The sequence below is a fragment of the Uranotaenia lowii genome, chromosome 1, assembly GCF_029784155.1.
Source record: "Uranotaenia lowii strain MFRU-FL chromosome 1, ASM2978415v1, whole genome shotgun sequence".
NCBI lineage: Eukaryota > Metazoa > Arthropoda > Insecta > Diptera > Culicidae > Uranotaenia > Uranotaenia lowii.
This window is the reverse complement of record NC_073691.1, coordinates 8,087,243-8,110,646: the sequence shown is the minus strand read 5'-3', so window position 1 is coordinate 8,110,646 and position 23,404 is coordinate 8,087,243. Positions and strand designations below refer to the sequence as shown.

Genomic DNA, 23,404 nt, shown 5'->3' with positions numbered 1-23,404 from the left:
TTAAAGAAAGAAATTCCAACGTTTCGACGTCGTTAAAGACCATCTTCAGGGTTCAGTTTTGTAAAAAAAAATTCATGAAAATAGGCTGTAGACTGCGTCACTCACGAATCAATTTGTTAAAATCCCATTCCAAATCCCTTGTTTCCGAGACGACATTGATGAGATCGGCTCTGAATGGCAGAATCAATAAAAGAAACTGTATGAAGCCATTGGAAGGAATAAAACATATCTCGCTGGCATCGTTCAATCATCAAAAGGAAATCTCCCACGCAACGCAATAAAAATCACAAACAAATCGCTAACCTCATATCGATTGACAACACAAGAAAGAAAGGCTCGCCATCGATGCGTGCGAGTTGTTTTTTTTTCTCTTTCTCTCCTTGTGGAATGGGTTCAAATTCAAACCACCGAAGAACCCGGAGATACTTTTTATGGTCGTCGAATAGCGGAAAATTAGCGCAAGTGTGTGTCTCGTCGTTCGTTCCTTTCGAAATTTATCCCAGGCAGCGCTGCTGCTTAGAAGAGACCTCCCCTTCAGCAGAAGGGACCTTCAACAGCCAACAGACCCCGGCCAGCAATCGGATCTCCTCAAACAAATCAAAAAGAAGGAGGAAGAAAAAAAAATAAAACCAGCCATCAGAGTGGAAATAAAATATATTCATGATTACGAGACAGACCTCTTTGAGCTTTATTTTTACAACCTTCCTCGGCTCGATGCGATGATCGGTTTCGGCCTTGCCGTTCGTTGCGGTGGGTATTTATATTTCTTCGGATCATCAAATCCCGGGATAACGGATTGATAACAAATAGCATACCGGGATATGAAAAGCAATAAAACCAGCAAATCTAAGCGACACAAAATCAGAAAAAAACGGTTGAGCGCGAAGATCATCCATCGTTTCGTTTGGCTGCTGGATGGCTGGCTTGCTGGATGGCGGTCCTCATCAAGTTTGCGCCCGGTGGATTATGATAGTAAGGGTCGTTTCATTAAAAACTTATTTAGAAATTTAATTGGACTTGAATTTCCAGGAGAGGAGATTTCCAGGTAGTTTATCGACTTTTCTATCGTTTCACACAACAAATTGTGTAGCCATGTTATCATTATTCAGATTTATTTTAGCCAGCATACGAAGGCTGTTCAAACAAAGTTTGAGAAAACTTTCTGGTTAGTTGAAAATACGTAAGGAATGATTTTTTTTTTAATTTTTATACAAACTTCAAAGATACTAGTGAGTGAAATTTCATTTGTGTACATATACAAAATTGAACAATTTGTGCACAACAATTTCAGCCGTCTTATACTTAACAGAGTTAAAATTCGGCAGTGATAGTGATTTAAAGTCACTTATCACTAATCGTACTTCCACAGCCATAACTTAAGTCTTAGTCCTGATGAATAACGAAACTTTTTGTTATTCATCTTGTCTTCGTTTATTCCTTTAATTGTTTTGAACAAAAAAAGGATTAAAATAATTTAAAACATAAACTGGTCGGGCCTACTGTGAAGCAGAGTATGTTGAAACATCAGAAACAAAGATAAAGAAGAAGGATGACCAGTACCATACGCTCCGAGGGGCAATGTGTTGAAAGCACGCTAAAAAGTGCGACTTGTTGATAGTGGGAGTATCATCCTTCCTTCAGCTTTGATGCCAAATGATTTGAAAATGCTCGAAATCTGGTGTTTTCTCTAAAATATTTTTTTTGACAAAAATCGTCTTCAGAATTTTAAAAATCACTAAAGGTGAAACCAAAGGAAATTCGGAAAATTGAAAATGAAAAATAAAGATCTAGTGTTATCTCGAAAAAAAAAGTTTTGGCCAAAATTCGACTTTCTGGGACTTATTCGGTTTTCGGAAATAATCCCAGAAAATCGATTTTTGACCAAAAGTTTTTTTAGATAACACCAGATCTCGACGTTTCGTATACATTTTTTCAACAAAATTTAAATTTTTCAAATTTTCCTTGGTCCTCCTTTTGGAGATTTTTAAATTTCTAAAAACGATTTTTGATAAGAAATATTTTTCGAGATAACACCAGATTTCGACGTTTTAAGCATTTTAAATCATTTGGCATCAAAATTGAAATTTTGATTTCTCCAATATTTCCTTTGGCACTTCCTTTGGTGATTTTCGAGGCTAAAAAACCGAAACTTTGAGCCCTCTGAGGCAGTCCTGAATTAAGTCCGATTGAGCTGAAATTTTGCACAAGTCAGTTTTTGGGACAATCTACAAAATGTATATGGTCGATTATAATTCGATCATGAAATTATTCCTATACATCCATTGCCACCCTAATATGCAACAGCTGTTTGAGTTAGAAATTGTGTTTGTACCTTATCATATTAAGTAGAGTATCGCATTTGCTCTCGCTGCATAACTTTATTACTGACTACAACAAACAAATTTGTCCAATGTTGTTCAACAAAATTATACCATTTAGTGCGCAAATTGAAGATACTTTATTCTTGTCTCCTTGAAACAGTGTCAAGTCGTATAAACTGCCAAATAGGTGACCTTCTGACTGTTGCGAAATGAATTTCTAGACAGAGCGAAAGACGAAAAACCCACATCCAAACACAACTTCCAAACACCCATAAAAGCTTAAACGCGCGGTAATCATTGATGGTTATAACCTATAATGTGAGTACAATTGGCATTCATTAGCGCTCGGTTGCTTCTTTTTTTGCATTTTTTCTTCGTTTCTCTCCTCTTAATGCGGCAGTAATTCGCCTCAATCCCAAGTATGTTTTGATGGTTAAAGAAAATCTAATCATTCGCGCATTGGATAGCGGCCGCAGTCTCTTGCTGAAAGCTGGCCAGCTTCTGTTTTCTGTTACTGATGACGAGTTTCCTGTGAATGATCGGTGGGGAATAGAGATGCATCGCCTCATCAGACAGGTAGATGGGTAAACGCTCCGAGGCCGAAGTGATGAGTCCATGGATCAATCGAATTTTGTTCCATAAGCGCCTCGTGGGAAGAGTAGTCGATGAAAGGAAAGAAGAGAAAAAAAAATCAGAATCCGATTTCCTTTAGCCCAAAATCGAAACCCCAAACAAACGTGGGCGCATATTTGGGGCTCTTGTACGGCGGAGGAGTCAAGCCTCCAGTACCGCAATTAACAAAATTGGGTTAAATTGGTCCACTTTGGGGGCCGAAATTTGATTTCACATTGAAGAATATAGGCCCTGATAGGCGATGAACGAAATTTGATTGAATCGACTCATTCTCTTCCTTTCTCTCGGGCTCACTCTGTCCCATTCGTGTTTCCATCCACCAGGCCAGAGTTCTTCCAACTGAATCTCCCACCACCGGGCCGGACAAATTCGTTCCGAATGGTTCCTGATTTGCGCTATTGCTGCTGGCTTGGCCTGGTGGAGCAGCTTTTGTTGTGCGTTTGCCGTTGCAGAGAATTTGCCAAAAAATACCGGCCGTGATTAGAACAGATTTGTTGATGGAGGGAAAATATAATTGAATAATTGATTGCGGAGAGGCTGGCCCCAGAAGCAGCCGGATAACAACCACCGGTAGATAATCGGTAGCATATTGAAGAAGTTTCTGGGTGTTTTCTCTTCAGGCTAGACCGGATGAATTTGGAGGATCCCTGCGTTAACGTTGTGCGTTGAGAGGCCACCTGAAATTAGCCGAGACGAATTTTCAACAGGTTTCAAATTTGTTGTGGTTATGAAAAAAGTCTATGTATTAAGGTTCTATCAATAATTCAAATGTTATTAGATTCTTTTTCAGAGGGATCTTCAACAATGTTCTTTGTTCGTAAGGAATGATTTTGATTAATGCTATGGTATTTTATCCCAGCATAATTTCAGTTAAGTTCTAATGAGAGCCATGCTTTTCTACCTTCTGACCTGAGGATTAAAACTACATTATAGAGCCAATTAAAAATAATTGATTCAAGTTAGCAAAAACCTGACATCAAAATGTACTCCTAAAGAAATGTGGTTGTTTAATGTGCTCTGGTAAACGATCTACAGATTTAGTAAAATGTGATAGAGTTATAAAAAAAACATGAAAATCTGAATCCTAATCTGTTAAACACTGTAAGGGAGGGGAGATGACTTTCAAACAAATGAACCATAATTTTTAAATGTATATCTCGAAAATTTGATAATCAACTTAGTCATGGGAGTGTGTTGAGGTACCGTGCATATTTTTAAAATGGTTCGAGATTATAATTCTCTTAAGAGACTGGAATAAATACCATTTTTTTTGCAAAATTATGAACTAATCAAACAAATCCCAAATTTGGCACATAACTCAAAGTAAACAATAACACAAAACGAGTTGGGCAATAGCTCTCAAAGTTCACATTCCGCTGGATAAAGGATACCTGAGAGAAGTGAAAACTTTATTTTCTCTAGGAACTCTTGAACTTTCAAGCTTCATCCGGAACAAATTGCAACCTAAAACCCCTGGGTGATGCAGGTGTTTCTTTTGGATTTTGATTCGTCTGCTTTTTTAAATTGTACTTCTATTTAAGAATCGAGCATAGTTAAGTGGTAGCCCAGCAAACATGAAATCTTATCAGAAATGATAACTTGAGTCGTTTAAAATGATGTTGCGAATCGCAATTCCAACTGCGTAGTGAGAAGATGGTATAAAATGTCGTCTTAAATCAGTTTAAATCGGATATAATAGAAAGTCCGTCATGTTTGTAAATTTTTAAATGATTTTGCTCCTGCGAGGGCTTCAAGTGAGAAAATCATCGTCATGTTCTCTCTGCAACCAGCAGTGCATCCAAGGCTGCGGTTCAAATCTCCAAGTGGGTAGACTTGAGGAAGAAAAGAATATTTTTCCATAAAATTTGGGGCTTTTCGATACTATGAAGAAAAAGCAATTACACATAGTCGAATAGATAAAGGACTTCAGCATAGCAAGTATTCGTAAAAATTGATTTTATTCATCAGTCCCATAGAAAAGCTGAAATATTTTTTTTTTCAGCTTGATTATGAGCCTAAGAAATATCGATAAGTACTTAAATTTTCAGCATTTAAATATGCTGTAAGCAAGGTTGCCGAAATCACAGAAAAATCTATAATTTCACAAAATTTTGAGCAAATTTTTTGATTTTTTACGTCAATATAAATTTGGGTTTTTTAACTCTGAATTGGGAAATAGGATAAGATAAGAGATGTTAGTCGATTTTTCTCAAGTAAAATGTAAAAAGACGCAATTTGACATGACTTTTTCATAAAACTTTGAAAAAAAGCATCACAGAAAATCATCACAGCATTTTTGAGTAAAATCACAGAAAGTCAGACTTTTTTTCTTCATGCAAACTTTTTCGACAACCTTGGCTGTAGGCGCCCCTGAAAAAGTTGAGCAAGTTTTTAAGAGCCCGTTTTATGGAATCGAAGAACGAGAAGTAATTCTATGATGATTAAAAATACCTCCGCAACTGAATGCTGTGGAGAAAAGTCCCATACGAACGAAGAATAAATATTTTGGCGTTAGGTAATTTATGGATGCAACCTAACAAAACTATAGAGTATGTCGCAGAGTTTGTTCCTGAGAGCTATAGAGAAAAATTCGCACAAAAATATTATGAAGAAGTGTACTCGAAAAACTTTGTTACACTTTGTATTGTGAAAAACTTTTGAATGCATGGATGGAAATTTTCGGTGAAGCTGCCTAGTAATGTAATGTGAAAGTGTGCAAAATTTGGTGCAAATCTGTCAAGTTGTTTTTGAGATAACGTCCAATATAGGAGCTAACAAACAAATTTTCTTTTGGCAGTCCCAGTGCGAATTCTCAGTGGGAGACCCCAAAAACATCTGGAATTCAACTATTCGACCAAAATTGTTTAAAGAACCTAAAGGATCTAACAGGGAGCTAAAATTAGAAATAAAAGTGAAAGATGATTGATTCCATACAGTTAAAGAATCTGACAGGTTTTATCAGGCGTAATCCAAAAAATTCAATAAGGGAAGTTATAAAAAGATATTTTTTTCTGACTGGTTCGTCTAGCTGACTAATAAACACACCTAATTTGCGTTTTTACAAGGTAGAAAAGCTATTAAACGTTAAAAAAAAACAAAATGCGGTGGTCAAATCGTGTACAAAACATTTCGACCACTAGAGGGGAGAAATTTCGCAAATTTTCGTAATGATCAGCAAAACGAACTCTTTAGCAGGCACCTGGCAGGTTTCTAGCCAAAAACTTCTCGCATGTATTTTCCGAAGATAAACAAAGAAAAAAATTTAAAAAAAATCGATATTTAGTACTTGAGGAGGCTGGCGATTTTTGGAAGCAACAAGCCAGTCAATGTTTCATAACGATTGAAACGGTGAATGGCAAAAAATACAAAGAAAACTGCAATCGTTTTCCCAGCATAGAACTTCAATAGGCTCCTTAAAGTTTATACTCTGTTTTTGTTGGATCTGGAATCGAACTATTAAGCGAAAACTGTGATGGAGTGATAAAAAGTTAAAAATGTTGTTTTTATGCCGAAGGAGGACAATTGGCTAAATTTACCATAACTTCGACAAAATTAAAAATTGCGAGTAATTTAGAAGGTCAAGCTTCAGGGAATAGAAAATGTAATCACAAATAGCCTTGAATTACAAAAAGGGCGGTTCATAGTAAACATTACAAATGGCACACATGATGCCTAAAAATAAGCGTCGAAAACTTATTCCTTGGACTCTATCTCAAAAACCACTTAGAATTATACAAAAATTACCACAAGTAAACATTACAGTACTAATTCTCAGTTCAGTTGACGATCAGATCTCGTAGCAGACGGATGTGTTTTTTGATCAGAAGCTTCAAGCGGTGTTTTTTAAGTCGTGCGTTATTTCTGTGCCACGTTGTTTTGCCATTTTGCCACAATGGCTGACGGACTGATAAAAAATACGTTATCATTTCGGTTCCCTGATGATGCTCCAGGACCATCGATTGTAGAAGTAGCCCGATTCGTCAAAGGTTTTGACGCGGACAAGTCGACGATGGAAACATCATACAAAATAGCGGAGGAAAAGTCCATCTTTATTAAATTTCGAACCCAGGAGGCCATGAAAGAAGCTCTCGTCCAAAACCCTGCTTCGCTCGAATTCAAGTATTCGAACGGGGAATCAGTAAAAATAACGATGGCTGTCGCAGGTAGCTTCTCAAAATATGTACGGATTTTCGATCTGCCGCCAGAGATTTCCGACTCTGACATTGCTGCTATCATGAGCAAATTCGGGAACGTTAAACGGATGATTAGAGAGAAATTTCCAGCAGAACTCGAGCTCGACCTGTTTACCGGTGTAAGAGGAGTTTTCATCGATGTCAAAAAAGAAATTCCAGCTTCGCTTTTTTTTATGAACCGACGTGGGAGGCTTTACTACGAGGGGCTAAAACAAAAGTGTTTTCTGTGCAAACAGGAAGGCCACCTCAAAGCCTCGTGTGAGCAAAACAAGCTTAGGAAGAAATCTGAAGTTATCGCCCCCGAAAAAAAGCAACCAGCGCCAGTATCTGCAACACAGCAGGTACAAGTTCCTTCTGTTTCGTATGCAAGCACTGTCCAACACGGGAAGCCCAAGGAATCCGACGAAGAGAAACTGCAGCTCAACATGGTGCAACTTACCAAAGGAAAAGAAAATAAGGAGAAAAACGCAGAAGTCATGGATGTGGAGGAGCAGCCGGACAAAATCATCACCAAACGCCAGCTTTCGCCAGGCTCGGGAACGACTACCGACGAAGACGTTTCATCAGGAATTTCCAGTAGACGTTCGAAGACTCGCCGAGCTACAACTGTTTTGGAAACCATCAAGTCTCTACCAAAAGATCAACGCAAACACGTTGATCGAGCTTCTAGTAAGTAAGGTTATGATATCAGTTGTCCCTAATTGCCATGCTTTGTATCTCTCGATCACAATGACCTTGTTATCACGCAACACTCTCTTTGCGATGTTATTGAAAAAATGTTGCACTCAAAACAGCCTTGTCACACTACTATGTTGCACACGCATCAGCATTGTTACACTATTGTGTTGCACTCGCAACGGATATTTCACACTATTATGTTGTAACCTTAAGATCATAGAAGTGTTGCTAGTTTAGCCTTATTTAATGAAAATGTTACTCATCAAAATCAGTTTTTTGTTTTGCAAAAAATTTTAACTTAAAATGATTACAATCAGAAAGATAGCAACGATAAATATTAATGCAATAGCCATTGAACCAAAAAAACTTTTGCTCAAGGATTTTATCATACAAAATGACTTAGATATTATCCTACTTCAAGAGGTACAATTTGATGATTTCGGCTTTATTCCAACACATCAAGCAATAGTAAACATAAGTGAGAGTAACAAAGGCACAGCGATTTTAGTTCGCAAAACCATGGATTTTAGTAATCAACTTTTGGACCCTAATGGAAGGTTAACTTCTATAGCCGTTGATGGTATATGTTTAGTCAATGTTTATGGGCATTCTGGTACGAAATATCGTCAAGAACGAGAAGATCTGTTTAGTTTACTGACGTGTGTTCACTTCAATAAAGCTGATACAAGTAATACCATATTTGCAGGAGATTTCAACTGCGTGTTGGACTCTGCAGATTATAAAAACCACACCAATAACTTCTCGAGTAGTCTTAAATCTTGTGTTGATTTGATGGGACTTATCGACGTTGATAGTATGAAAAAATTTCAAATGAAATGTTATACATTTTACAGGGGACAAAGCTTCACGCATAGACAGATTCTATGTTGACAAACCTTTCTCTAAAAATATTGAAAAACTTGAAACAGTACCCGTCGCCTTTTCCGACCATCATGCAGTTTTTATTTCTGTCAAAGTAGATCCTACTGCTCGATTAAAGGTTAATGGAAAAGGATATTGGAAAATCAACAATAATATGTGAAAGATGAATCTGCTAAAAATGACTTTAGAACAGCATATAGTGAACTAAAAAAACGAAGGAAGTACGTTTTAAGTTTTAGCGAGTGGTGGTCTTTTGACGTTAAAAATAAAATTAAACAATTTTTTAGTCGTCGAGCTATTAACCTAAATTTACACAATAGACAGCAAAAAGAAATTTTATTCAAAGAGCTTTTCGATCTTCATGAATTACAAAAAAAAGGAGATGATGTTTCTGAACAATTATCGCTTGTAAAATCAAAACTGGTCGAAGCCGAGCAAACTCGTTTGAATAGTTACGGGAAACGTTTTCAGGCACCTACCTTGCTAGAAAACGAAAAGATGGGTTTGTATCAAGTTTCACGCATGCTGAAAAATAAATCATCACCCCTGCCAAATTATTTAAAAAGTGACGGACATATCTTGAATGAACCATCAGAAATTAAATCCTACATTCATAAGCACTTTCAACAGCTATTTTGTGAGGACAAAAATATTACTAACGATTACCAAGCTTTGAATTCAATCACAAAAACCCTTCCTTCTGATGCTCAGGAAAGTCTTCAAGCTTCAATTAATGAAAGTGAACTTTTGAGAGTCATTGAAAAGGCTATTAAGAAAAAAGCACCCGGTCCTGACGGTATAACCTACGAATTTTATGAAGTAATGTTCGATATACTGAAAGAAGATCTTTTAAAGCTTTTTAATGGACTATTATCTGGTAATCTACTACCAATGGAAAACTTTTCGGATGGCATTATAAGCCTTATACCAAAAACCGGTTGCAGGAATTCTTTAAATAATTACAGACCCATATCCTTGCTTAATACCGATTATAAATTATTTATGAAAATAATTGCTGCTCGAGTTGCTACGTGTATCGAGTCAATAATGGGGAAAGAGCAAACGGCATGTAGGCCTGAAGGATCTTGTATTGACATACTTGACGCAATAAGAACTTTGATTGTTAGAGCAAACCAGTCTAAGAATTTTAAGATCGCATTGTTAAGTGTAGATTTGGAGAAAGCATTTGACTGTGTCAGTCACAAACGACTATGGGAGGTTTTGACAAAATACGGATTTCCACCAGCAATCGTCGAATGTTTACAGAACTTGTACCGTCACGCCTCTTCTCGAGTGATCTTCAATGGTTATCTAACAAATTCATTTAAAATTTCGAGATCTGTTAGACAAGGATGCCCGCTCTCTATGTTACTGTTCTCTATGTATATTGAACCCTTAATAAGACAGATCAATGAAAACATCATGGGAGTTCTTGTTGACGATGTGTACATGAAAATTTTCGGCTATGCAGATGATTTGACAATAATCATAAGGAATGATCTCGAATTTTCCAAAGTTTTGGAAATCATTAGAAGATTTTCAGTTGATGCTGGAATCAAATTGAACTTGAAAAAAAACTGGATTTATAAGAATAAATAATTGTCATCTTGGGCCACAATTAATAAAAGAAGTCAGCGAATTTACAGTCCTTGGGATGATAGTCTCGCCAGTTTGGAATCAGATAGTAGACAAAAACTTTACCTCACTTATTTCGAAAGTTAAATCAACCATGAATGTTTACAAAGCTCGAAAATTAAATCTTGTCGAAAAAGCCTTGATAGTTAATACCTTTCTGCTGTCTAAAATTTGGTATCTGTCCCATGTTATACCTCCAAAAAATAAGCATTTGGCTGAACTGAGAATGTTGATAGGAGATTTTCTTTGGAGTCATCATAAATTATTCAGGGTGGAGCGAGCCCAATTATCTGGATAAAGACCGAGGAGGTTTGCAATTATTAGATCCTGAATCTCAGTGCCAATCATTATTTATTCGAAATCTCCTTTTGACAAAAACAAATACAGCTGAGCACTATCTGTTGAAGTCATCCAGCCTTAAAAATTTCAGTTTTAATGGTAGAAAATGGATTGATGTTGCTAAAATAGTTAAAAACCAATCTGATCTCGAAATAAACAAGCAAATATACAGATTTTTGCTTTTAAAAAAAGAAATAAATGTTAAAATCGAGCAAAAGTTTTCTGGTTTAAGATGGAGTAACATTTGGAGGAACATAGGAAAAAATTATTTGACAACAAAAGCAAGGTCCACATTATACGAAATATTCAATGATGTTTATTCGAATAGAATCAAAATGTATAATTTTAACGTAGCAAATGTTTCCAACTTCTTATGTGAAATATGTCAAGAAGATGATTCAAATTCTCATAGAATAAAATTTTGTGCAAATTCTCATCTTATATGGAACTGGATATCTAAATTAATTCGTTGTAGATTGAAGATACGAGTTGATGATCCAGAAGATATTTTATGTAAAGACATTGATGATACAAAACACAATGAAAAAACAGCATTATGGCTTGTAGCAGAAGCTATTAATCATAACATGTTTAATTATAAATACCCTAGTTTATACGTATTTCAAAAACATATAAGAGAATTCCGATGGAACAACAGGGAATTATGCAAACAGAACTTCAGCACATGTATAAATGTATGTTAGATAGGATAGAATTGCGAAGAAACTAGAGAATAATGTTAAATTTCATTTAGTTTTAAGATGCACGAGAAATGAAGAAATTTTTGGTTAAAAAAAAAAAAATCAATTTTCAATTTCATCAATTTCCATACATACGGTCGAAAGTTATTCACACAACAGTGTTGCATTTTTTTTTCGAATACACTCTTTGCTTCATGTTCAATGTTAGATATTTTCAGTCCAAATCTCCCACTGAATTCCCACTTCATTGAAAATTTGCATAAATTTATTTCATCTATGATCTTCATCTCTCATCTTTCATCTATTTTCTGTCCCTTCTAATTGAAAAAAGAAAATCAAAGGGACATAGTCATAGGGATAATAAGAGCCAAATAGTACAATAAAAAGAATAACGACGTTTTGAAGGAACATGTGTTTTTCGTACAGCGAATCTACGAACGACTCTTCAAAACTCCGAGAACAAGGCTACTTTTCGATAACGCGCCGCTTAGAGGTTTCCTCCTTTCCTCGAACAAACTAGAATCTAGAACAAAATATTGCGTAATTAAGCACATTTACACTACAGTTATGAAGAAATTCAAGATTTTTTAAATTGATTATGTTTTCAATAAATGTTTAAAATTGAATTTCTCATCTTTTAGACTTCACATTTGTCTAATCAAATTGAATCGCCCAAAACCTCCCTGAACAAGGGCATGCAAATAGAAATATGAAAAAAAATGGTCATAAACCATTAGACGTATTTTCAGTTTAACTCTTAAAAGAATATTTTCGTATTTCATTTTATCTTTCTGTCAAAAGATAAAAACGGAATTCAAATACTTTTTCTTTTCCCTCCACAGCACAGGCCCAGGGATTTACGATTCAAATGCTACCTGTAAGTAAACCCTTTGATGAGTATATTACAAAGCTCGTTAAACATCTATAAAAAGTACTACCCGGTCTTCGCGGCACAGCATCATTCCGAATCAACAGCGGCCAAGTGACCAGTTGGCTGAGGTTCCCTCGAGAGATCATCCCCCCATTCCCCGCTCAATTCACGTTAACTAGTTTTCGCTTGGGTTTCTTTTTTTTTCCAAACATTCTTTATTCGGGGTTTGTTTTGTTTTTTAATTCGACTTCAACGGGTTGTTCCATGTTTTCCGAGTTTTTATTTGCACGTAATTGCCGAAATAGGCGCCAGCCTCAGAGAGATTCCGAACAGCAACCAATAGCAACAAACTAGGTTCGTTCGTTGATTGAAGAGAAGAAAATAAATAACACTTGAAAAGAAATAAAAATCTCTTGAAGCCAAGATCTCACCCAGGAAGGAAGTACCACTTTTAAGCATTTTCGTACACAATTTGTGCGTGTACTTGCGGGTCGGGAAAGTAAGTCGTTAATCCGGATGTTGATTGGGTGAAATAATGTTATCATTGACTTTGGACCAATTTTGGAAATTTGAGATTCAATTGTCATATCTAATTTGGAATTAACTTACAAACGAGTTTGCCTGTATTATTCTTCAACTCTAACATTGCTTGAAAGGTGTACTTACGCATCAGCAGTGGTCAGTTTATGATTCTTATTAATGAAATTGCTTCCAACACAAATATTTTATGGAGGCGAAATTGCGTTGTCAGTTTTCTAGTCTCTTCATCAAAGTCTTCCTGATTGCGGTCGCATCGATCCAATGCTTCAAACCGTAAACAATATTACCCCGTTCATTCCCCTTGTCTCAGAAAACTAAGAAACATCAGCATTGAGTTGACTAATCGTGGCACAGATTCCCGAGGAAGATGTGTTTTGGCATTCCTTGGGTTTTCTTCTTTCACCTTCCGCTGACTGTCAGTTTTCGGTAGTCTTTCAAGGTTTTTCCACAACACAGTTTCCCAAAAACCGAAAGTCGAATGACACTCGATTCATTTCATTCCGTTCGACTTCGTAACACCACTTGCCAACCAAATGTTGAACCAAATTTCCGAAAGCTAACTTTCATCACCATTATTCAACATCACTCGAGCAGCATCTTCCCACACGCGCTGCTCTCGGATGATTTTCCCGGCACCACCCCTTCATCAAACCACACCACACGGTCCTGTGTTTGTGTGTGCGGATAAGTATCTTCATTCTGTGAGAATTTAGGGAATCTTCATCACCGTGCGTCCGTCCGTCGTTTCGGTATCATTCATCTTCTTCCTGGGTGCATGTTTAGTTTCCACCTTGCACTTCTCTTCACTGTTATACCGACTAGCTCGGCAGGGATAGGACGGGAAACAAAAATCGAAAATCCATGAAATTCACTTCCCTCGGCATACCTTTTTCCTGAAGTTATATACGGTTCTCGTGTGAGCTGAGCAGACGACGACGGCGGTTGTGTGTCTTTGTCACATCGCACTCTGTGACCTGTATCCGATCCAGATTTCTGTCCCGGCTGTCCTCGGCAAGGCGATGCTATCTCACCTGCTTCCTTAGACGATATATCACCAGCAACGTACTGCACTAAAACACACCTCGCAGCAAGTCACTGCTGGCTTTATTGCTGTCATCCACATCGTTCAACGACGAATAATGTGTCCTTCTTATCGGTGGTCTTATCTGATTGAAGGTATCCTCTTCCCTTTTCTTCACTGGAAAATTACTAAAAGTCACATATTAGAAAATCTAACCCACCCAAAGCTGTGTCGACGATTTCACTCAGCAAAAAAAGTATATACCCCACATACTGACAACTGACGACGGCTGTCATCAAACGGAATGCTGATATGTTCTAAATTTTCTTACATTTTTCGGTAAACCAGGACTCCCGAAAAGAGTGTCCATCGATGCATGTCCCGAGTACACAACCACCTAAACACATACACATCCCCCTCCCAAGAAAAAAAACTCCTTGAAACCATCATCGACACCACATTGACGAACGAGTGCCTCAGCATAAAAGATTTTGTGAAGTAAGAAAACCCTGAAAAAAAACCTACCATATAGCCAAAAGAAAATCCATCAATGAGCCCAAAACTCGTATAAACTCAACCAGCGACAACAACGACACAACTTGCACAGAAATCCCAATTGAACTACTTCTACTAGTTGTTTGGTTAGTAAAGTGAAGTCGTCGGAACCAAACCAAACTCCCGCAATTCGGGCGATGGCGAACCTTAAGTTATCGAACGATCGAACCAGACTGACTTTGGTTGGTTCTGTTTCTGGGCTTCTTTCCTTCAGTGGAGCTCTGTACTGCACTCATCTGTCGGTCGTCGTCTTTCGTCGTTCGGTTGGTTAGATGGTTGAGTTGGATGGAATTGGGATGGTTGTTCGGTGGAACTTCTCCCATCTACTCGTCCGTTCCTTCGTTCATACTTTCGTACGGGGATGGTTGACTGACTGGTTTTGCTTTTGTTTTTTTGCTGTCGGTGCTGTTGTTGCTGTGCTGTGCTGAGCTGAGCTGAGCATTTGGGTTTGATGGTGGTCGTACAGCAGCAAAATCCGAAAACACCAAGCGAGAGAGAATAGCTCTGACATTTTTAGGTTTTTTTTTGCTTCCCTACTATCCCAAACGAAGGAAGGAACGACCGACCGTAAACATACATTCACTTGCTGGATGTTTCCTCTGCGTTTAACATACTTCAACATATAGAGAGGTACCAACAACCAACTCTCTTTGGGTTTCACCAGTGCCTATGGCTGGCTGCTTGCTTAGGTGTTCCTTCGACACCGCGCCGTGGCTATGTGCTCTGCTTGGCTGGAGATAACTCCGGAGGCCACGCAATAGGGTTGCCGGGGTGCTCTCTGGTCTGTCGCGAATTAACATTCGCAATTTATCTATGCTCTTTCAATCAATCCGTCTACTTTACCAGAGCCGGAACAACTCGTTAACGATTAAAAGGGCCAATACGCCAACACATCTGTTTTGAAAAAATCGCATTCAAAGTTTCCGAAAATATAATCAATTCCCTTATTGGCTGTATATAATCATTTTCCTAACAAAGTACCTAAACTGTTTGAAAATTAGCATGATCTGCATCTGCAGTCTCATCTGCACAGACCTTTACAAGAAACTTCAAACAGATTGTCAACCTGGGCTTTGGGGCTTGGGATTGCGTTTTCTCCACAAAAACGGAGATAGTTGTTTTTCAAGAAAGCATAGACCGGCTTAACCTCAGCTTCAACTCCTAGGAAGAACGATCACTCAATCGAGGTGTTTCAAGTATCTTGGGGTTTGGTTTGATTCCAAGTGTACCTGGAGAGCTCACATTGAGTATCTGAAAGGAAAATTCCAGCAAAGGGTAAATTTTCTCCGTTTAATAAACGGCACCTGGTGGGGAGCACACCCGGAAGATTTAATTAAGTTTTATCGAACAACTGTTCTTTCAGTGATGGAGTGTAGCAGCTTCTGTTTCCAATCGACTGCCAAAACAAACCTGATTAAACTCGATCGTATTCAATACCGTTGCCTCTGCATCGCTTCGGGTTGCTTGCCCTCAACGTATAACATGAGTCTTGAAGTTTTGGCAGGCATACTCCCACTCAGAAATCGATTCAATTTATTCATGAGATCATGAACCTATTGGTGATCGTAAATTTCGAAAGGCTATTTGAGCAAAATCTTCAAACCAGATTTATGTCTATATATCCTGTCTTCATGGCCATGCAGGTAAATCCTTCTCCGTACTCTCTAACTCGTGTTTACATCCCAAACTACGACAACTTTTCTGTCCAGTTTGATTTGTATATGCAGCAATAAATTCGTGGGATCCCGAATTCGTATCATCCAATTTTTGATTCCCAGAATTTTTGATGCTAAATATAGACACGTCGATGCTGATAAACTGTACTTTACCGATGGGTCTCTAATAGAAGAATCAATAGGATTTGGAGTGTTCAACGAAATCTTCAGCACATCTTACAATCTCAGCTTTTTGCGGCCTGCATTGCATTACTACATATATCGTAACAGATAGTCTCAGCTCTGTTGAAGCAATCCGCTCAATAAGACCGGGAAAGCGTGCTTCTTAGAGAAGATCAATACGGGACACATTTAGTGATTTATCAAGACGTTGCATCTGGATCGCCATCATCACCTTCGTTTGGGTCTCCTTACATTGTTCGACAGTGGGTAATGAGAGGGCAGACTCTCTGGAAAATGTGGGTGCGATGGAAGGCGGCGAGTATCAGCGTGAAATCAACGAATTTTACTTCTTGGCTCGAATGAACTCTCTTGTCAACTGGCAGCGCAAATGGGACGAGAATGAGTTGGGTCGGTGACTCCACTCGATTATCCCAAAGGCAAGCCTTAAACCCTGGTTTAACAGATTGGACCTGAGTCTCATGTCCATGTCCAATCATTATTCCTTACACGCGGTACCTTTCATTTTGATCTAGCTGGCATCAATTTGTGTAGTTGCGGCCAAGATTACCATGACATCGAGCATATTATCTGGTCAGTCGTGTGAGGTCCATCTTGTCGCCAGAACGAATTTAGTAGATTCCCTTCGTGCCCGAGGAAAACCACCCAACGTTCCAGTGAGGGATGTGCTAGCTGTGCTAGATTTGGCCTACATGTTCGAAATTTACCTTTATCTAAAAGCTATCGATCTGCGTCTTTAATTCTTTTTATTTTTACGTTTCACTTTCTATCATCTTTTTCTTTAAACTAAAAGTGTTAAGCTAAGCAAACAATTGTAAAAGCAAAATCGAGTTTGGCTTCTTAAAACCTGAAGGTATGAAGGTAAAGAACAATTACCAAAAATTATTAAATTGCATTTTGCACCCCTTTGTCTTCTCATATTGTCTAAATATTCCTCAAAATGAGAGCGCCTTTTTAAAATCCAAAATTACTGTTGTAATTTAACTGAAAATATTTACACATTTTGGCTTATAACCATTCAAAAATCTCTATTATTCGCGTTTTAGCCTTACAAAAGTGATTGAAAACATCAAAATGTCCTTTTTGATCCCGAAATTACATATTATTGGACTTTTTGTTTGCGATGAAATTTGGAGAAGGAAAACCACGCCAGATGAAAAACAAAAACCAAAATTACTCTTCGCTCCCGGGATGAAGGTGGCGCAAAGAGCATTGTTATTACACCCTCTTGAAAAAACTGTTCGCCTTATTTGAAGAAAAAAAAAACAAATCTAACTACTCTAAAAAAAAAAGACTAAAAAAAGGATCATTTTTAGATGTAAAATAGCAAGTTTAATACGTGTATGCTAGTAACTGGGTTTGTTTACAATTCGCACATACGCCCTTTTATAAAATCGATATCGAACTTCAAAACGTTTTGCACTACATAACAGCACCGGATTCTGTGCTAAACCTGCTAGCTGCGCTAGGGGTCGTGAATTTACCATTAAATTATGAACAGAACGACAAAAATGACACAAGTGGCAAAACTACTGAAAATCACTTGTGTCATTTTTGTTTTCAATGTTGTTAATTTTATGTATTTTTTTAAATTTTGGTCACTATTGTAATTTTTGTCATTTAAATAATTTAAAAATGACAAAAATTTAGTAATTTTGTGTAAACATTGCAATTTTTGTCGAATTTTTCAACTGGATTTTTTTTTGTTTCGATAACAGTCGTTTTACCATTGTTATGGCATTCGCGACTTGAACGTTGCAGTTGACATTGAAAAACTTATTCGGTACAATTTTGTTCGATGTTTATTCTTGGGCTCGAACTCGCGGACATCGGCTCAGGAGGTAACTGACTTGCCAACTGCGCTATATCATAAGCCACTACCCGATTTGTTGTGATAAACAAAATTTTGGAAATACTTATAAAATATATTTCGACATAATAAATACAAAAATAAATTTTATTATCTAAATAACAAAAACTAAATTCATCTTAACACATTGCGGACTAGATACGAGATATTTCGTTTTCCGCTTGCCGTAATTGTGATACATACAGAAGCATAACTCAAATGTTACTAATTTAATAATGAAACTATATTCTACAAAATTAAACACACCACTTTCAGTAAATCAAAACTACAAAATTTGAAAAATAAATTCAAAATGATAGGGAAGAATGCCACCTAGTGGTAAATTCCTGGCAAAAAAAAATAAATTCAAATAGTCTGATAGTAACCCTAATATGTTATATCGTCCTCGTCGTACAACCCCTCCGGCTTTTTCGAGCATTGTCACTGGTCACCGCAACCAGTCCGGCTATCCATCCATCCACATGTCATTTGGTCGCAGGTTTTCGAGGTGAATATCGGTCGGTACGAGCGAGCCACCAGAGCCGCGGGACCCGGCCCCGCACAGGAGGAGAGGTTTCTTCTTGTTGGGGTCGACGGCTCTACTGCTGCTCCCGGTGGATGGTGGCATTAAGGTAGAACACCTTTCCATATTTCATTCCATCATCCTCAGCCATACCGTGACTCGAACTACCAGCCCAACCCGCACCTAGGATTTCTTTCTCTCGCTCTGGGACACAGCCGGATCGGGTGAGTTACACACATTCCCCGGTTCGTCGTCTTCGGAGGGTTCAACAGAAGAAACAGAAAAAAAAAAAGGTACGACCAAAAAGACGTCGACTGCTGAGCGGCATGGCATCATGTAGTATGCAGAAAACTTGTGGATGCACAATGACCCACACACCGCGCACCGTCTGCTGATATGCTCCAAAAATGCTTTTGAAGTTCCATCGTAGTCGGTCGATTCGGCATAGACGGAAGTCTCTCTCCCGAGAGTTGGACAAGATGATGAGGAACCACCTCGCTCAAATTGACCAATTTTTCTCCGGTGTGAGTGAATGAGGCGAAAGGTTCGGTCGGTCACAAACACCAACTGCCGGTACTACACCCGCGTCCATGCCCATGCATTGGCAGGAGAGAATCCTGATGATGGGATCAACATAGATTGCACGACGACTACCACTTACTAACTCCATCTATGTTGGACAAGAAATGTTGTTATTGGTGCTGTTCTGCGAAGACTCTGAGCATAAACATTAGGACCAAAGAAAACGTTTCCAGCATACCGGCATGGGCAATACATCTATTCTTTGAGGAACGATAAAAGTTCAATTTAAAATTTTAATAAAGCATCCTATGGAACAACTTACTAAAATTTCCTAACTATAATTGAAACAAAAATCAATCTCAAACACTGTAAAACGTGACTAAACTTGTTTCTGAATAATTTCACTTGAAATAATTGGAAAATAAACCTACTTTTATAACATGGGGGTCAAAGAATAGGAAGAACATAAACCGTAAAAATCATTAATTTCTCGAAAAACAAACAACGGCTCCCGATAGGACATGAACCCGCAATCTCCGTTTCAGTACAACGGCGCGTTTGCCAATTACGCCACGGTGAACGTGATGGAATTGACCGACACGAGCTTACAAATCGAGCTCCATCGCTCGGCAGCTAGGCTAGGCCTTCCATAGATACACTCCATGTATATCTCGCATGTGTGCTTACTTCATATCGATCTCTTTTGTTTTTCTATCGCCATGGTCGATTGCTTCGGTTTTGCCGCTACCTACGCCCATGGATGCCACACCTACCGATTTTTCGGTATTCATACCGATTTTTGGGCAAATTTTTATCCAAGAATCATATACCGAATACCGATTTTTGGCAAAACCTACCGATTTTTGAAAATTTCGTTCTGGCAGAATTTTTTTTTTCACAACTATAACTTTCGTTTGCTTTTTTTTTAAATTTGAACAAATATAATTCTAGTGCCTATTTAGCTAGCAAGTCTCAGAGTATTCGAAAGCATATTTGTCGTCTATGCCAACTCTCTTGATATCGAATTTTGATTATCAAATAACATGGTAGATTAGGGAGTTTTAGATAACTTTTGAAAACTGAGAAATTTTTTTTTTTAATTTTTGGGCTGTTTTGGCAAAGCTCTAAAACATTACAAATATTTTTAAAATAAAGAGTTGCACACAACAATCAACATTCCCGGAGACCACGAGTAATTTTGATTTCAAAGAAAAAAGTTATGGAAGTTTTGATTTCGATTTTTTTTCTACACCGCAAAAAACGGGAATATTTACGAAATTTTAGAGAAGTTTTAATCAGAATTGAATTTTTGATATTTAAAAAAATCAATAAGTCAAATCGTTGCTCAGTCTTCAACAAAATTGTTAAATGATTTAAGATCTATAATATAAAATACTCATCATCTTTCTTGAATGATGTGAGAAATAGCTGTAATCTATTCCAAATTTTAAAAATTGTATAAATTAATATTTCCTCAACGTTGCATTTCTGAAACAAGAACATCCAGGCAAGATCTGGATCCATTAATGTAGAATAATAAATCGATTCAAAATCAGTACCAAAAATTCTGTTCCCCTATGTAATAGTCAGTATGAAATACTAAATGATAATAGTGTTTAGAGTGAGTAACACAATAAAGTCGCAGTGAACTGTCCTTTTAACAGAAAATATCATATTTTAAATCGCGATATCAGCAAAATAGCAATTTTTTTAAATATTATTTTAATGAAAATGGTTTTAAAAGTTTGAAAAAAAAAAATCGGTATTTATACCGATTTTTGAAATTTTCATACCAAATACCGATTTTTTCGGACTTGAAAATACCGATTTTAATGTGGCATCGTCTTACGGTTAAATTGGTGAAGCGATCATTGTTGCTCAAGGTTCCGAGCAGACCGGTTACACAGGTAAGATTTGTTTTTATTCTACTTTTAACATTTTTCTGGCCTAACAATCAATATGAACCGCAAAGTACTTTTTCGATGTCGACTTCAAGCACGGGAACGTCTGAAGCTAAATTTTCTTTATTTGCCATCAAATGATAAGTTCTTTTTAGTTTTAATGTTTAACTTATAAAAGTATGACTTAAAAATAGAGTCTTTTTGTATGACTTTTGAATTACTTGAACTTACTAGTTTCAGTTTGAAGAATTTGATTTTACTCAATCTAAATAATTTTAAGACACAAATCAAAATGTAGAGGTAACTTCAAGAAAAATTACCAATATTTTCTTCTAGTTTTTTCGACATCTGAACTTATTGTAAAAATTTGGCTAGAAAATTATAGAAATGTTCAAGGTTTTTAACTTTTGTTATTACTTTTGAATTTTCAATAATTTATAAAAGAAAAAAAATCATGCAAATGAAGTGGTTTTGAAAACACAATTTTTTTATAGGAAAAAACTGTACAGAACGCAACAAATTAGCATAAAAGCTATTTACATCGCTGCCAATCATTTAAGGACCGAATTTAACGTTTACAAAGATTCTGGGATCTAATTTATGTACAACTTAAAAGAAAAAAAAATAAAATGTTAAAAATTCGAATTTGAGTTTTTTTTAATAAACTGCCAGAAAACACCTCGTGGAGCAAGACCCTCTTTTTATAATTAGAATAAAAGACATACACCGTCTTAGCCGATTTTGGCTTTACAGACTGAATAAATTACGTGGACAACTTAAGATTAACATTTAACACCCAGTACCGAGATGGGAATCGAACCGATGCCATCAGTGGACCAGCGATTACCGTCTTACCACGCTAACCACCCGACCACCGAGACGTAATATTAGATAAATTAGGACAAATTTCAATAATACTTTAAACATTAATTATTCCTCCCTTTGGGATTTTCTGAAAAATCGAAGTGAGGGTGGGGGGGAGGGGGCTAGAAATTGACAAAAAAAAAGAATTTGATATTACAGTGAGGGGCAAAATAAAGTGTCCAAATTATTTTTTTTCAACTTCTTTTATTTTTCTAGTTAAAATTCAACGAAAACGCATCGTAATCATTTTTTAAATATTGTTTATTATGTTCTTTTCAATTTTTGTTAATGTTGCGCTGTTAAAAAAAAGTTTTTCTGATAGAAAAAAAAACAGTTGATATTCCAAAAAAAAAAACGAGCAAAATAAAGTGTCCAGATCGGTACAGCTTCAAATTGATTCAAACTGAAGGCGAACAAGAACAATTTAATAATGGGTATGGCCTCCTTCGGCCTTCAACACCTCCTACAAGTGCTTCGGTATACTTTCAACAAGGTTGTGCAAGTGTTGTGGGTCGAGTTCCTCCCACGCATGCTCCATGGCATCAAAATAAGTATTTTGAATTTGTCACACCAGTCTTATTAATCAGAGCATCGAGGATGGCCCACAGATTTTCGATGGGGTTCAGATCAGGACTTTGTGGGGGCCATTCAAGGGGTTTGATGCGGCAGGAACAGGAAAATGACTTCATCAGATTGGCCGTATGCTTCGGATCGTTATTCTGCTGTAAAACGAAGCGCTCTTCGAGGCCCGTCTTGATGAGGGATACCTCGAGGTGTTCCTTGACGAACTTGAGCCGCTTAGCGCAACATTAACAAAAATTAAAAAGAATATAATAAACAATATTTAAACATGATTACCATGTGTTTTCGGTGAATTTTAACCAGAAAAATAAAAGAAATGATAAAAAAATAATTTGGACACTTTATTTTGCCCCTCACTGTATGTCGTTCGGCCTAATTAGATGGAACTTACTGGAAAGATTTTAATAGCTAAAATGCTTGTTTAACACTAAACATACCGACACTGTATATACCTATTTATACCACCGGGGATCAAATGACCCCTAACACCTTTTCCGCTAAAACTCTCTTGTTTCTCAACTGATTTTTACTAAAATTATAGTTTTGGAAAGCTTGTAACGTGGCCCAAATATAGTTCTCGGACTATATTCAGCTACAACATTAATTTTAAAATAATATTTGAAGTCTAAGAAAAAAAAAAATCCGAAAAAACATGTTTCAATTCACTTTGTGCCTAAAAAAGCTGAAGTTAGAAGCTATATGTTGCACATACGGGAATTTTTTTTTAAATTTTTTAAGATCATGGCCACAAAAATGTAAAAAAAGTGGTGTAAAATCGTACTTTTTAATGCATTACGCATTTCGTAAATAAAAATAGCCATGAAGAAAAATTTGACAATTATAATAGGAGTCATTTGATGTTAAAAAAAATTTCATTTGACCCCCTCCGGTATAAAAAGTGATGAAAGGATAAGAACACATAAGCATAACAGTTTGAT

General features: G+C 37.0%; 1 protein-coding gene across 10 annotated transcripts in view; it reads right to left on the bottom strand.

The window, feature by feature from the left end:
* LOC129753037 (ephrin type-B receptor 5) overlaps positions 1 to 23,404 on the bottom strand; it is a 153,856-nt gene that overhangs the window by 129,536 nt on the left and 916 nt on the right. The window contains exon 1 of one of the 10 annotated variants that reach the window (XM_055748839.1): positions 14,340 to 14,547. The exons of 8 other annotated variants lie outside the window; for them this stretch is intronic. The gene's annotated coding sequence lies outside the window, so the exon portion shown is untranslated. Of the gene's footprint in view, positions 1 to 12,919; positions 12,937 to 14,339; positions 14,548 to 23,404 lie in introns of those variants that run through there. One more of the 10 variants, XM_055748845.1, reaches the window with a different exon arrangement.